This window comes from Vanessa tameamea, chromosome 5 (assembly GCF_037043105.1).
Source record: "Vanessa tameamea isolate UH-Manoa-2023 chromosome 5, ilVanTame1 primary haplotype, whole genome shotgun sequence".
Lineage (NCBI taxonomy): Eukaryota > Metazoa > Arthropoda > Insecta > Lepidoptera > Nymphalidae > Vanessa > Vanessa tameamea.
The window spans coordinates 8,154,633-8,171,550 of NC_087313.1; positions in this window are offsets into that span (position 1 = coordinate 8,154,633).

A 16,918-nucleotide genomic window follows, 5' to 3' on the forward strand; every position below is an offset into this window, starting at 1 on the left:
AATATAAATAGGTACAATTTGTGATAGCATATTGTATACATAAATGTATGTAGTAAAGAGAGTAAACAGTTTTGACAAATCCCTCTACAAGTGAGTGCTACACGAACCGGCTTAACCTAAGCCCTACAAACTGTTTCCCGACATGACTCATTCTATTAAGGTGCTTTAAATGGAAGTGAAAATATAAGTGAATCACAGACACAAGGTTTTTTAATGAAGTTATAAACTTACAATCGTATGTATATTAAGGGAAAATATTTCAACAATTTTTTCATTTCCTTTTTACCGTTTCAATCATTTTATAAACCTGGTGATAAGTTTTTAGTAAGTCTTTAAAAACACTACTTAAATTTTTTTGAAATCGGAACACAACTATACAAAGCTTTAATGATAAGTGCGTGGTTATATTGATGGCTGAGAATTAAGATTTACTTGTTGGTAGGGCTTTGTGCAAGCCCGTCTGGGTAGGTACCACCCACTCATCAGATATTCTACCGCCATACAACAGTACTCAGTATTGTTGGTTCCGATTTGAAAGGTGAGTGAGCCAGTGTAACTACAGGCACAAGGGACATAACATCTTAGTTCCCACGGTAGGTGGCACATTGGCGATGTAGGGAATGGTTAATATTTCTTACAGCGTCATTGTCTATGGGTGGTGACCACTTACCATTAGGTGGCGCATATGCTCATCCGCCAACCTATGCCACAAAAAAGAGTATTTATTCGCGAAATCAAGGTTTCTACTACCTACTAAATATATATTTCTACAATATCCAAGTTTCACTTGCACCACCTAGATGTCCGAAAATCCACATCAGCGCGATTTTGAAGCTTTTTCTGCCACTCACAACTACTCTGTGGGATGGAACCAGCTTGTAGTGGCGGTTTTTCCGAACCGATACGACTTGGGAACCTCCAAGAAAAGAGCGTATATATTTCTTAAAGGACGGCAACGCACCTGCAATCCCCCGGTATTGCAGAAATCTATGGGCGGTGGAAGTCACTTTCCATCAGGTGAGCCTGCTGCTCGTTTGCCACTAGTTCGTCTCCCTAGTTGTATGGTGTGCTGCCAAGAGTGATATAATAATAAATTGATGAATATGTACCTAAATGGGCCATCAAAAAGACCTACCAACTACCTATATAATATCTATTGGCTAAATTGTAAGTTATTTTACACTTATTAAATTTTTAATAAATTAAGAGTATTAAATTTGAATAAAGGTACTTATGTATGTACATACATGGATATTAACTAACTAACCGCGCAGAATTCGCACGGGTACAATTAAGCTTAACGTTTACTCTCTGACTAACTTAACTAACTTAAGGATTTTCACTTCGGCTACGTTTGCATAATTAATTATATTAGTTCCTGTATATTGTACAAAATATAAAACATAGTATTTATTTGCATCGAGGTTTTTTGGTAAGGATTTATGAATTCGGAAAGGTTGATTAAATATTATATTAAGTTTATATATTAAAGCATTAAAGACTTATGTAAAATTAAAAAAAATTGCGTTATTTTATCGTAATACAAAAATATTGCGAAAATAAACGAACACTTACTTTAAAAGGACAAAATATAAATACTTTGAAAGCTTTCATTCCGATGAATCAAATTTTACAAAGGTTGTGTCGTTCACAATTTGTTTTGAAACAAGTCACGTTTTACGTGGAAAGGACACGAAATTTTTGTCTAATATAAATAATGTCTTTTCTTATATAATAAAATCTTTTATTTTAATGATTATATTCTAAACGGAATACGAGTAACTTATGCCTGCAGCGTCGTGCACGTTGACCTTAATTATTACGGAGTAATTTCGTATCGAACAGGTACTCTTCATAAGTAATTTTATTACTCCAAGTCATTTTTTTATGTGTGTTAGTAATTTGAAAAATTAAAAAAAAAAATGTTCGGCAAGGCACTTTTAATATATTGTTATACTTAAAATTTTAATTATGATTATGATTGAATTTTGCCGAAGACTATTAGGTACATATTATAATCAGTGGCATTCAAAAGCCTTTTAGTCTAAATGGAAAGACAAGTGCTTTAAAATATTTAAGGTGGTACTTTAAAGAGTTGAATTGGGTCATTGGCTAGGACACGTGCATCTCAAGAGGATAATACGGGATCAATTTCGGGAAAAAACCGCTGAGTTTTTCTGTGCTTAATTTGTTTTTATAATTTAGTTTTTGGCAGTGGAAAAAAATATCTGTTAAATTATTCAACTTGAAACATTGGATTACCTTCTCCCTGACCATTTACACGTTATCACTTTTTTTATTTAAAGTAAGTAAAAGGGACACAGTGACAGATTCGAAAACTATCTAATTAAAAACCAATGAAACTACGTAGGAATTTAATCTCTACTGCAAATGCTCTAAGTTTATTCGATAGAACAGTCTACGTCTCTGGGCAAACTTCACGATACCATTGTTTAATGTTCTCGTTGATCTATTTGATTGGTAACAATATCCACCCGGTCAAAGGAGAAATCAGGGTAAAAGATGGATGCTGTGCGATTTGATAGGCGTATTGTGTCTGTTTATCTTAGTTTTCGTGCGAATATACTTCGTTATATATTTATTATAAGTTATTTACTATTTTAATTTATATCCCTCTTTACACATAAATAATAGATCATATTTAGTTAAACCTTTTTTTTCTTCTCGAAAAATAACTTAGTTGTATTGTGATAACCAAAATAGGAATTATAGTCCAGAGATACTTTCGACGAGACAAAGCTATTAAATTCCTTAAAAAAGTAATTCTAAATGATTTTAACGTGAAATATTGTTTCTTCTAGAATTTTTACTCTAAATATAAAATTAATTTTATTTTCCGCTTCGCTATGACGGCACAAAATATTGCTTATATACTATAATAACTTATATTTAAGCTAGTGTGGCTTACTGATTCTAAAGTAAATGTATTGTTTTATCTTCGTCGCCAATTTAAATGAATAAGGGTAAGCGATGAAGCAATAGAATTGTAAGATCTGGCCGCTGCAGTGAATTTCTATCCGTTAATTCAAATCTCTTGAATTCCGAAACTCCTAGCTTTGATTTAATTTAGGTCTTATCTGATATTCTGAATATTGGTCTGGCTAGATATTAATTATCGACTTATAAAGCGATTTCTTGATACTGCTGAGTGCTGATATTGGAAATGTTCAGCAACTCGGCGTAGTTTAATGGGATATCGTGACTATAAATGCTAAAAATCCCGGTACAATTTTATAGTTTTTTTTTTGTAATATATTAATTTGCTTAGTTTAAAATTCAAATCATTCGTTTTTTTCATCAGAAACTTGTGCATCAATTTTAAATAAAGTTTCTTCTACATATACCTACTCTAAAACTCTGATGGACAGTTCTTATCGTTGTGTAAAATTATCTATATGAGATGAAAAATAATCATACAGATTTTTTATTATTGTATAACGTACGCCTTACAATATCTACAATAACACCTTTAAAAACATAGGTTCCTATGTTTATATTTGGTTTTTCAGTGAGATTTTTAATTAATTTCCTGTTTGGCCGTGAATATAAAAAGTGCAAAGAGCAAACGTAATTTTTTTCGTGTGAAATTTTACCAGTTTTCTAACCATCGAATGCCATTAGTAATGAAATAAGTTTTAGAAAAAATAGTTGGCTGTTACAATGTTTTGATTAATAACTATTTAATAATGTAAGCGATATTATGCAATATATTAAAAAGTCAGATGCCATTGTCCAATATCAAATTCAATTATTAATATCCCAATAAATTTTCCAGTCCTGTACGAAAGCAAACTGAACGAAACAAACTTTCTGAAACTTGGTAAGACTTTTTTAGCTGTGGTCCAGTTTCCCATGTCCGTTGTAACCTTCGGTTGTAATAAACTCAAGCGCTCCCCGAGGAAATGATCCTCGGGTACAATTCTTAATTTAACTAAGGCCAGGAATGATTTCCCTATTGCATTCTTATACCGAAAGCTGGAAAAGAAGATGCGGCCACAGATAATATTTGTATGCAAACATTAATAATTAAGTTAAAAAGAAATTAATGTGAAAATTTAGCTATAGTCGTATCTATCAAACCGTTTTTATGACATGGCACAAATGGGAGATATTTGGAACTATAGATCCTAACTGCAAGCACCACTAAATATTGATATTTTTCTTTACTCTAGAGGAACTTTTAATTGACATATATTATTCAATTATAAGGCTATTATACACAAACACACACCCATATATACTATATACAATTTTAAGATTAAGTGTTATCACCTTAGAGTGTATATTCTATAACTTTGAGCTATTATGTACGAGAATTCTTTTTTCACGGACTTTTTTAAAGTGTACAATACTGTAGTACATTATTTTGATCTATCTCGTAGGGTTCAGCCAGCGTTGGCAATGTAAGCGCAAAAAAATGTGTTTATTGTACGACAACACATTACAAACCTCTAAAATTATCAGTGTTTCTCTACTATATTGTGCATTACACATAAACCTTTCTCTTGCATCACTCTATCATCTAAAATCCGTTCTATAATTTTAAAAATCTAAGCATATACAGTGAAAGACAGACAGCGGTAAGCGACGTTGTTTTTTTATTTATAAATGCCAATATAAATTTACCATTTTCTCGCTCTGTACGAAACAAATATGTATTTGGCATAGAAATATTATTCTTGAGAACAAAACAATTCGTAGTCGGTATGTGGATATTTATATTTGTCTATTCTGATGACAAATGTATAATATTTCGCGGAATAAGAATACTGATAAGAAAAAATCGTTTATTATATACATAATAGTGTATATATATATTTTGATAAAATTATTGTTTATATCTACGAAATATTTTTTTAAATGATTTACTGACATACCACGCACACCCTAAACCGGTAAGCACTAAAAAAAAGATTTTCCTAAATTCGTATCCCAATAGTTTAAATGGGGGATGAAAGTTTGTACAGAAATTCATGCAATCAAAATCAAAATATTCTTTATTCATTAGTCATAAATATAATAGTTTTGAATCGTCATGTTACAGTGTTGAATTAAAGTAGATTCCACCGAGAACAACCGGCATGAAACACATTTCCACTGTTATTATAGAGTATGTCAATAGAGTAGAATTTAATTTTTATATATCCTGCCTAGAAATCAACAAATACTTAGTCCAATGTAAGGATAACGATAAATTCATTAATGTATAATTTATTAAATGCTAACTTTTTTTGCAGAAGTTCGCCAGCGAGTAATTATTTTAATACGATTTCGATATTTTATTTCATTGATAACATTTAATTGAGCGTCAAATGTTACCTTAATGTCATATTTCTAATAATCCTTATTGTACTAACAACTTTTTATGGATATCTTATAGATATTGAACATGTAAAGAACTAATACAAGAGATAAACCTCACGCAAGATTAATTGTAGGTTCTCTTAACAAGATTCTTTAAAATGTTAAGATGTATTTAGATATACTGGACATACATACCTCTTCCAAGGTGCACCAAAATCCTTGTTCTCTACTTTCTGCATCCGGGTTGATCACACGATTATATTAACTATAAATCTTTTTAGACGATTTGTTTATAACATGGTATATTCAAATCCACCCTGGAGTATTACTTGATATTAAATATTATATTAATTATTATTATCTGTATATTACAGACGAGAATCTGTCAGTTTGCATATTAATCATTATATTATTATCTTTTTAATCTGGCAACATGAACGTTGACAGATACTCGTGATGGCGGGAAAATTGATTCTTGGATATATTTTTTTTATTGCGCATCGAGTGCAAAGCTATTTATTATACAATTATTTAAGAAATCTAATAAATATAGTTTTATTTCTGAGTTAAGACTAAATTCTTTCACGAACAAACGGCTAGACGACAGTTATAATATTAACAGATTATTTAAAATTAAGGAAGTGATATGCAGCTGTTCATCGCCACTGACACTCGAATAACAAGCTCTTACAAATGGATTACAGTTATCTTCTCTTGTCGGTGCTATGTTGTTTAACTTTCTGAAGCTAACGTGAATGATATCATAGTTTAAAGATAAAAACATTTTAATTTTTGTAGATATATGATATATACCCTTCAAGATACATTTGTAATTTGCTTGGAACGGAATAGTAGACGTACTACGCATTGCTATTTTCGTTTTCACCAGAATAAATATTATCTTACGAAAGACAAATCGTTTTTCTCCCACTAGTCACGAGGCATAAGTGTATACACATATATATGCAATTTCGTTTCCAACGCGTTTATGTATGTTGCGAAAGGATTATAGATTTATCACTGAGTAAAAAAAATCTTTTATAATGTAAAGTCAAGCAACAACCTTTAAAAGCTAAATTACTGGACATAAGCCTTTTCGAGTAGATAGTTTTGAACCTGAACAATGTAAAATCAATAGATCAACAACTAAGTCCGTATAAATGGTAGTCTGTGACGTTCTTTATACTAAGAAAAAAAAATTGTGCGTTCCTGCGTTTCCTTCGAGCATGACAAAGGAATAGGTATTCATTCGCCCGTGCGATTTTTATCATCTCAAATATGATATTTTCCTTGTCGATGATCAAAATATTTAAGCGTAAGCCCACGGAAGGATTTTATCGAGCACTCATGTATTATTCAGATGTTGCTGTACCGGAACGAATTTATTTTTCTGGTTGCTTATTTAGTAGTGGTCCCTGACTCATTCTTCCGGCATCAAAAGTTAAAATAGGTTTCCAAAATCGATAGCTACTATTGGTTAGATATCATGGAGCGTATATAACTTTAAGTAATTTGAAATTATTTAGTTTTATAAAATATAGTAGTTAAACATTTATTACGGCAAATGATCACCAGCGCTTATATTGGCGTTGCAAGAAATATGAAAGATGCATAGTGTAAAATATATTCATTTCGCAGGTATTCAAATTAAAACACTCAAATGGGTATATTATTATACAAAAGCTGTAAACCAATGTCATTACTACCGATCATCAGCAAAATGTTTGAAAAAATATCTTAATTCAATTTTAAGCTTACTTAAACAGACACAATATGCTTCGTAGAAAGCAATTTGGACTTACGACGGGTCGCTCAACTACCAATGTAGGTATCGAGCTTATTAAGAATATCTACGACTGACATATCCCAGGCTTTATTCCTGGGATATGTCAGTCGTATTTTATTTCGTCTTATATTTATTACTTACCAGATAATTATAAAGATCATTTGTTTGTAATAAAACGGTGTAAATTATGTTTATTATAACGGGCAACAATTTAAATTAAATTATAAGCACACTAACCTACAGTACCCAAAAATATTAGAAACTATTAAATTTGTATACGTTTTATTGTAAATTGAATGTTTCGTTCACAATTATGGTACAGTTTACAGTCTGTTCAGATTTATATTAGCCTAACGGCCTTCATAATTATTTGGTGACATGTACAATTATTAAGATATTTTGAAAATGTATCTTTTTGAATACATTATAATTTGTGCCGTAGACGTAGAGAAAAAAAAGAAAAGAAAGAGTAACTACTGAGTTTCTTGCCGGTTCTTCTCGGTAGAATCTACTAGTAGTGCTTGTAAATGTCTACTTGAATAAAGTATATTTTTATTTTGATTTTGACGAGTTGTAAAAGTAAAAACATTATTTGTTTTACGTTATACTTATTTACTATGTAACAAAGTTCAACTAAGGTTATTAAAGATATTGTCACTTCGTTCCTTATTTGTGAAATGTTGAAAACCGACTTATGATTATAACAACGCTATATTGATGGGTATGACATACTGATAAATATAGCGTATGTTGGGTTTTATGATTATTACAATAACATTAAATTTATAACTATTCTCTGAGCTTTCACGATTAGACTACAGGTCTCATGCAACTGAAAATGTTGTGTAAGTAAAATAATACAAGCCTTATTTATATATAAATATTGACCTAATATAGTACATTTACACATGATTCGACTTGATAATATGTATGTCTAAGATAAAATACTATATATTTTTTAACTTTTCTACGGTGATATACATATATATACTCTAGCGAATTCCTCAATAATATTATTAATTACTAGAAAGCATATAAAAAAAAAATCAATGATTTTTTTATGCTTTTTAATTTTTTGCAAGCATTAACTTTACTCAATTATAAGTACTGTAAGTGCCATAAGTACAAACATATTGTTCGAATAATGCCTATTGGGATGCAGTACAGTTACTCGGAAGGCTACACTGTTCAAATTCGCTTCTCGGGTTCAGAGGGCGTAAAAAAAATATTCCGTATTTCTTGTTATTTGGGTCGTAAATTTTCATACATAATGTAAGTGTCATGTTTACAATAATTGTATAATCAAATGAGTTCATATACAATAATGTATGAAAGGTAAGTCATAATCGTTATTAGCAAGTATAAGGCGTGAACTTTTGATAGTTTATAATGTTTTTGCGTGAGTAACCTTACCCTTTTTTTTTTTTTCTCGCTGGAAAAACGCGTTACGCGCTTCCCCCACGTGATGGAAGGTGGGGGGGTGTGTGGGACTCCCCGGAGCCCTGGACGCCGAGTGCGCCCAGGTACGCCGGGTTTACCCACTAAAAAACCAGCGGTACCCTCTCCGTCTTTCGCTGGGCGCCACGGAATCGCTTGCGCATGTTACCGTGACGCCCTGACGGTCGGCCCGCCTATGCGGGCCTCCAACACCTAGGGGGGATTCTCGGGGTACTGAGACCCCCCCTAGTCCCTGCGACGCCTATTGAGGCGGGGGGAGAAGGTGCGCGTAGCGCTTGAGTAACCTTACCCAGACTAACCTCAGAGTGCTTATAATTTTATTGAAATTGGCTCATCATAATAAAAATAATATGCGCCGTTTTATTTTAAACCAATGGACTTTGTTTTTTTTTTAACCGATAACATATATAACATGAAATAAAATACGCCAATCAAGAGTTACTTTTAAGTATTGCATTAGGTTACACAATAATACCGACACAGGAACATTACTAAAAAATCTGTATCGCAACGCTTGATGTTTTATCTATTTACTGAGCGTATATACAATTGGATATTATTTGTTGGTTATAGCTATACTTATAAATAGACTATAGTAGGCTATACTAAGCATAAAAATGCCTGTGTTCTGTTAACAATGCACGTTACTACCAATAAAAAGCTTATAAATTATATTTAAAACAAAAATACATACAATTATCTACACTAAGCCTATGTATTGCTTACTCATAGTGTACCTGTTTTATTTTAATTATAAAAATTAAGGAGTTCTCAAACAATACTATATCATGATTATTCCCTACAAAAGCAAGTAAAATAATTTATATGTATGATAAATGAATAAGATCTGAGAATTTATCCTTAAGGTACCTCTATACCAACAGAGTTCTCAGTTGAGACCTTTTTCTTTTAAAGTCAACCCTTTGAATTATAACGCACCTTCTCTTATTACACAGAGACATAGTTAACTGAATAGAATCATAGTGAACACAATCAAAGGATTTCGATAAGTTACAGAAACTCCCTAACATATCCTGACTCTCTCTAGGTTTTATGGATATTCATAATACGAACAACCAACCTTTTTTTTCAAGATGAATTAGTTATTTAAGTTTATTCTTTACACATGTTCATGTAATGATACTTCCCATCAATTCTAAGAACATGGTCAATATCATAAGCATAAATTTTATGATAAGAAAATATTTTCTTTACGACTGATTCTGTCAAATTGAACGTAATGACTTATCTGACTGCAACCTTATAAAAAGCCTCATAGCAATTATAGAAATAGACCACCATTATCCCGATTATATATTATTAGATACTATATTGTGTGTATATACTTTTGAATTAGTTTAGTTCACAGTCAATACCTCAGCCGTTTTTGGCTAAGAGCCAACTTCTATGTCTGTAATTCAGACCACTAAAAGTTTGTTTTCGGAGTTATAATTTATCTAAAACAACAGCGGCTACGTTATGAAATAATATGTTTTTTTTTGTAAATGCTATCGGCATAAGGATTAGCTGTATCAATATTGAAGTAATAGATTATAACAATTATATTTATAACTTGTTTTTTAATAATGTTTACTTACATTATCTAATTTGTAGTCTCTAATTTCAAGAAACAAGTGTTCCGATCTTTGTGTTTTCTTTCTTTGAGACATCGTATATACAAGAGTATGAGCCATAACTGAAAACTGGATTGTTTAAATTATAAACATACGTTCAAATTAAAAAAATGTGTAATAGAAAAATTGTGTTACATATTTTAGTTAAAACATCGAGCTTAAGCAATAAGTTCCAAATTCATGCGAAAATAAATAAACATGATGTAGTTTTAAGTATTGAAATCTGTTGTCACCAATGAAATCAAACTTGTTCTTTTACAATTTTCTAAAAAACTGTGTATACAAAAAGTATATGGCAATAAAATGTATCATTATCAAAACACTATAATATAATATTCTATGGATCGCTACATATCGGTAACCTTCTCCATTTTTTTAAAGCTATTACGATTAATATTGTATTCGATTAAATAATACTTTAGCTAATTGGTTAAACAGATTACTGGCTTTTCTTTTCTTAATATTCTTAGTTTTTTTTGAGCCAGTTTCCAAAGTATTATTTAGAAGTTTGAATTTCCGCCAAACCATTGACACTGTGTTTTTCGGTCATTGCGAGCAGCACTATTGGTTGAAGTCCAAAAAATAATACGGTACTTATTCTCGATTTCAAAACAAAAGTCGTCGTTGAAATTCAGAATAAGTCCAAACAACAATGCCAGGTAGTAATAAAAGGAATAGGCGAAACATCAAAACATTAAGCTTAAGCAATAAGTGTCAAAGGATTTGATTTTATGTCAAAAGAGTTTTTGTTGCGATATATATGAAAAAAAAAATGCATTATCATGCATACCATTAGGATTCATCGATTTTTTATTAATTTTAGCCACGAATAATAAGTTATAAAACTCAATTTTTATCTGCAAATATCTTTTCTATGAAATGGAATTTTGCCCTACATAACAAAAGTTGTACGGTTGGAGTTGACTATTGTATATTTATTGTAACGGATTCATACCGATAGATATTTTGACACGCAACTTTTTTTATATGTTGTAATAAAAGCAATTTTATTATACGTCATGCTTTTGCTTACAGTTGTTTTAAATGTATGTAATAAATACGAAATATCTTTAGGCTGCAAAATATTTTTGTTTATTTAATAGGCAGGCCGACGGGCAAAAGGACACATTGGTGGTAAGTGGTTACCACTACCCATACGCATGGGCACTTTAAGAAATAATAACCATTTCTTTCCACACACCCTCTGAAGCTAAGATATTGCGTCCCTTGTGCCTGTTACACTGGCTAACTCACCCTTCAAAATGGAACACAACAATATTGAGTAACGTTGTTTGGTAGTAGATTATCTGATGAGTGAGTGGTACTCACCCAGATGGGATTACACAAAGCCTTTTTGTTGAGAAATATCTATTGAGGCTTCGGAAGTAAGATCGACTCGTATGCCGTGATGGATAACGGCACAACGCTTTCTTATATCTTGGTCCCTTTTCGATGCCACTTTCTATACCCTTGTCCACCTGTACTATGTCGTGTATATCTCTATCTTCTCTTTTCTTTTACTTGATATATATTTTTATTGATTTACTTTTGTAATTAATTATTTCAATAACCATCATTCTAATGTAATGTCCACCGCGGGCTTTCATTAATTAGTACAGACCAACTTACAACCAACGAAGCCTTAAATTAGCAAAAAAATATTAATTAAGTAAAATTTTGTTCATAATTATAATGTAATCACGACGTCGACTGACGCTTCCGGTTCATGATATTTGATAGCAAAAATGTAATAGGACAATACAGGTAGTTACCTATTAAGCTAAAATAAAGGAGTGATACACACTCAAATTAAATATTAAAATTTTAAATTAGAATATATATAGAACAAAATAAAAGTTTAAACAACATAAACAATAATAATGCACTCACAGTGGATATTAAAGCTAAAAAAAATTGATTGTGGATATCGATTACAAGGCTATTATTATAAAATTATAAGTGGTGAGAATTTCTGGATACACCGAATTTATTTTTATTAAGGTACCGAGGTAAATTACTTGGGAAATGCAATTGAATTTTAGAGATAAGCTCTCGTGATTGTACTTTACCGTTCATTTATTTTCGTAAAAACAATAAATCGTAAAAGGAGTGGCGTTTCTACAATAAATCTATTTTAAAGTGTCTCTGATGTATTTGATCTGTGTGTGACTGATGTAGACAAATGCTATCCTTATGTTAGAAACCTGTATTATATAATAATAATCATTTGTAGTCACAGTTCATTTAGTAGCAAAATAATATTTACAAGAAATACATATAAATAAAATTATCCCAATTAAAAACAAATTAAACATTTTAACAAATGACATCAGGAATGTTTCTACCAAGAGTTACACACGGTTACATTGTTATCAAATCGAACTAGATTTTTTTTTAAATAAACCAGACAATTTATGTTTTCATGCTCGACGAGCACAATCTCGTTTCATAAATTCAATAGGATGTAACAAACAAACAAATAAAAATTCCTTTTTATAGTCTAAGTATATTAGTTTGAATAACATAACAGTTTCGTCTCACAATATCGAATGTAAACTTGTACTTTGATAGTAGATCAATACTAGTCTTATACCTTTAATGCACGTACGTATTGTAATTTGTAGCGTTATTTTGATAAAGGTATAATTTAAGCATGGATATAATAAATATTGGACAACATCACATACATTACTCTGACCCCAATGTAAGTAGCTAAAGCACTTGTGTTATGGAAAATCAGAAGTAACGACGGTACCACATACACCCAGACCCAAGACAACATAGAAAACTAATGAACTTTTTCTACATCGACTCGGCCGGGAATCGAACCCGAGACCTCGGAGTGGCGTACCCATGAAAACCGGTGTACAGACTACTCGACCACGGAGGTCGTCGGATATGCTCTTAAGGTAATAAAATATATTATTGGTTACCATTGAATTGCAATTAATGTATACTAGCTACCAGACCCGTCTTTGAACGCGTAGAATAAGTGTCTACATAAAAGCTCTATATCACAATATACATCTCTAGTTACCACATATTATTTCCGACAAACTCAACGATCATCATTATATTTCAGACAAATTACATAAAATCTTAATTAAACCTTACTCATGAATCACTCCGTCCATTAGTGAGAATCGTATAAAAATATTTTTGGCAATTTTAGAGTTGTATAGCGTTTAGACGCGACAGGATTACTTTATTTTATAATATTGGTTAGAACGAGGCAAGCACCACTAAATTACCATACGCTTAATTTATGTTTATAATTCACTTCGTGCTTCGTGTTTGAAGACCGACTTGTGTATCCACCAACTCCCATTCGAGTAGAGTGGTGGAATTGCTCCAAACCTCCATAAAGAGAGAGGAAACCTTAGCCCAGCAGTGGGACATTTACAAACTGTTTCTAAATTGTTACTTTATTCTAATATACTTGTTGGGTGTCGGTATTATATATAGTAAGCGATATGCAGATATAAGCGAAATTCACATTGAACGTTTGCGATTAGCTATCGTGATCCCAATCAGTTGAAGCGTTCGCTTGAAATGCACTTTATTTGACTAATCTAACAATAACACTATTGAAATACGCATTACAGTAAGCTTAATTAATATTTTTATGTGGTTACATCAATTTTCCGCGGGGTTACGATCCAACGTATGACTTTCACATCGCGAGGCAACTGACCTTTGAGTTATTGTGGTGTCATAAATTCATTAATTTTTAATTCTGACGACCACTTTAATTTCTAAATTTATGATTATATTTTTCGTTTTTCTTTACGAATAAATGTAAAAAAATATTCAAACAATGTATCAAATTATTCTGGCCAATATCCAGATAATATATAATATAAGCTAAATATAGAAGCGTAGAAGTTTATCATATTTATTTGCCATGCTACACACACAACATGATTTATGTACTATAATGTGGTATTATTTGTAAAAATAAGTAATTATAAAAAGATACCAACGAACACTTTCGTGCACACAACTATTGGCCAAACAAACTGGTGGCCAGTCAGAGAGGTTGTGATAAAAAAGCACTTGAGCCCAACTCAAACTACCTAGTATGTTCATATGAAATCAAAATAAACTATACTCGGTTAGGTATTTCCAAGCTATTGTTTATTAGTAATTGTACGAGTGGAATTAAATGTAAAGCTGAAACTGGTTGAACTTGTAAATTCTAACGAACAGAGGCGTAAGGCGTGGGGGACGTGGGCTTGTGGAAAATAATAAAATATCTTAAATGAATAAAAAATAAAAATAAATCTTTTTTGAGAACGGACTGATTTTTTTGCGGTATAAATCACCAGTGGTCCTCGGAATATCTATCATGCGTACCTACATAAAAATTTGGGCTTGCTTCGCCATGCCACTTCGAATTCGAGCAGACGAGCCTATTTATAGAAAACGCGCGTTATTATTTTCGTTACATTAAAAATATATAATATTATCATTAAAATGTTTGTAATCTTTAAAGTGTTCAAAACACGCTCGGACCACAGCGCTCGGTTTGTTTAAATGATTTCACATCGCGCTTGTATCGAGACAAACATTCTAGCATCGCTTCATAAAATCGGGAAAAATCAAAAGCTTTCAGAATGTAGATTGTTTTTCCTGTTTTTTTTGTATGGAATTCATGTAACGACACATCTGTGCCAACATATCTGTGCGTTTGTTTTCTACTAATATTATCAATGTGAAAGTTTGTATTTGGAATTGGTCAGGCAAACTGCAGGGCAGATTTAGATTAAATTTGGAATAGAGATGAATTTATTATCTAAGGCAGGCTACCTAACATCTTCTTGAGAAGTAGCTAGTTTAATTTTAGCTAATATATAATAGAAAAATAATTCTTAATAAGTTTTATGGTTGAATTTGATAAATAGTACCCTAAAAGTTGTATCCTTACAATAGTATACTACTAGTATTTAAATCTCATGTCAAAAAAACAATGATGAATAATGCCTTATTAATCAAAACAAGATTGTATTAATGACAAATGAGCGTGGACTTATTGTTTGTTGATTACCATTGGGATATATGTTTAATTGTACACATTGTTGACATACTCTGTAATTATAATGGTGGAAAATAGCAACTACTGAGTTACTTACAGCTTCTTGTCGGTAGATTCTTTAAATTTAATTCAACACTGTAACATAACGATTCAAAAGTAATTTTATGAGTCAATTTGAATATATAATACTTTGATTTTGATTTTCTAAACCAATAAAATATTAGACAATACAATAATAGAGTCTTTTATATGTTTCGTTAAAAAACGTGTTTCTTTCATATTAATTCGCTTCTTTAAGTACCAGATATGTTTTTCTTGGGATTCCACGTCAGTACGAAGAAAGAAAGAAGGGGAAAGAGCTCTCGTGAGACAGACACAAGCGCCCTCAACAAAGACTACTTTGTAAGCGTTTTTATTAATGAATACTTGTATTTCGATAGTAAGTTAAGAATCTTTCAACATTTCGGTAAGAAGGCCGACTTATTTAAGAGTTAGGCGAAAGATTTTAAACTAATAATAAATTACTGCTGGAATATTCCTAAAAAATAAAATAGACAATTGACAAAAAAAAATCTAACGGTATTTTATTGTATGTACTATAATCAAATATTGCGATTTACATCTTAAGAGGTACTAAAAGTATAATAATGAAGTTAATTGTTACTTCACTTTGTCGGTAATGTTTTGCCCGTAAATGTATTACGACTCGGCAAATACTTCCTTTCAATTTTAAAAAGCTTGCTATGAGCTTTTTCACCACGCTATTCCAAGCCGTTTGGTGGATTCACATTTAGCAGAATTTCGTCCATCGCATACCGTTTCGTCAGGATGTACGAAATTAATAATAAGTAAAACAAATGAGCGTCTCGGGAACACGCGAGAAGGACCGACAGAAGAGATAACTTAAACTAATCTAAGTTGAACTATTTAATATTGAAATTGTTAAACTTGAGAAAGCTTAGGTTATTACTTAAATTGTATGTATATTAATATGATAATGTAAGGAAAGGTTTTTTATTAATAAAATCTTTTATTGATTATAAAATATATTATATTCTTAGTTACATATCTTGACGTCGTGTACGTAAGAGAAAGGGACAGACTGACAGCCAGATTGGCGTAACGCGTTACGTAACGAAGCGGTTTACCCTCCCATAAAAAGTTATCACTTCGAAATGTGTCCATGAAATCTTAGAGATGTTTACTCGGTCTCGAATCCTCGATAAGATTATTTGTATTTTATCCACTGGGACATCGCGGCTCTTAAGAAGTATTAAATTGTAATAATTTAGGTGGTCGTAAATCCCGCATCTCCAGATAATAATCTAATTTATTGCTTCAGATTACAGATTATAAAATGATCCTTAAAATAATGTTGTATGAAAAAATATTAGACGACAATTTTAAATTTTATTATACTCGCAATTGAACATTTTATATTTTTTGCATACGAAATGATGTCATACTACAAAATACTACTAGGCAAAGGATTACTGAATCACTACAAACCTATAAAACTGACAAAACATATAAAATTGTTAATAAATAAAATCCAATTATTTCTCGTATGAATATTGTTAAAAAAAATATTGTATAATTTTAGAACTAATATTTTAAATAGTTGTTGTTATATTCCCCAAATATGAATTTTTGGATTACAGTAAAAATTACGAATAAAGA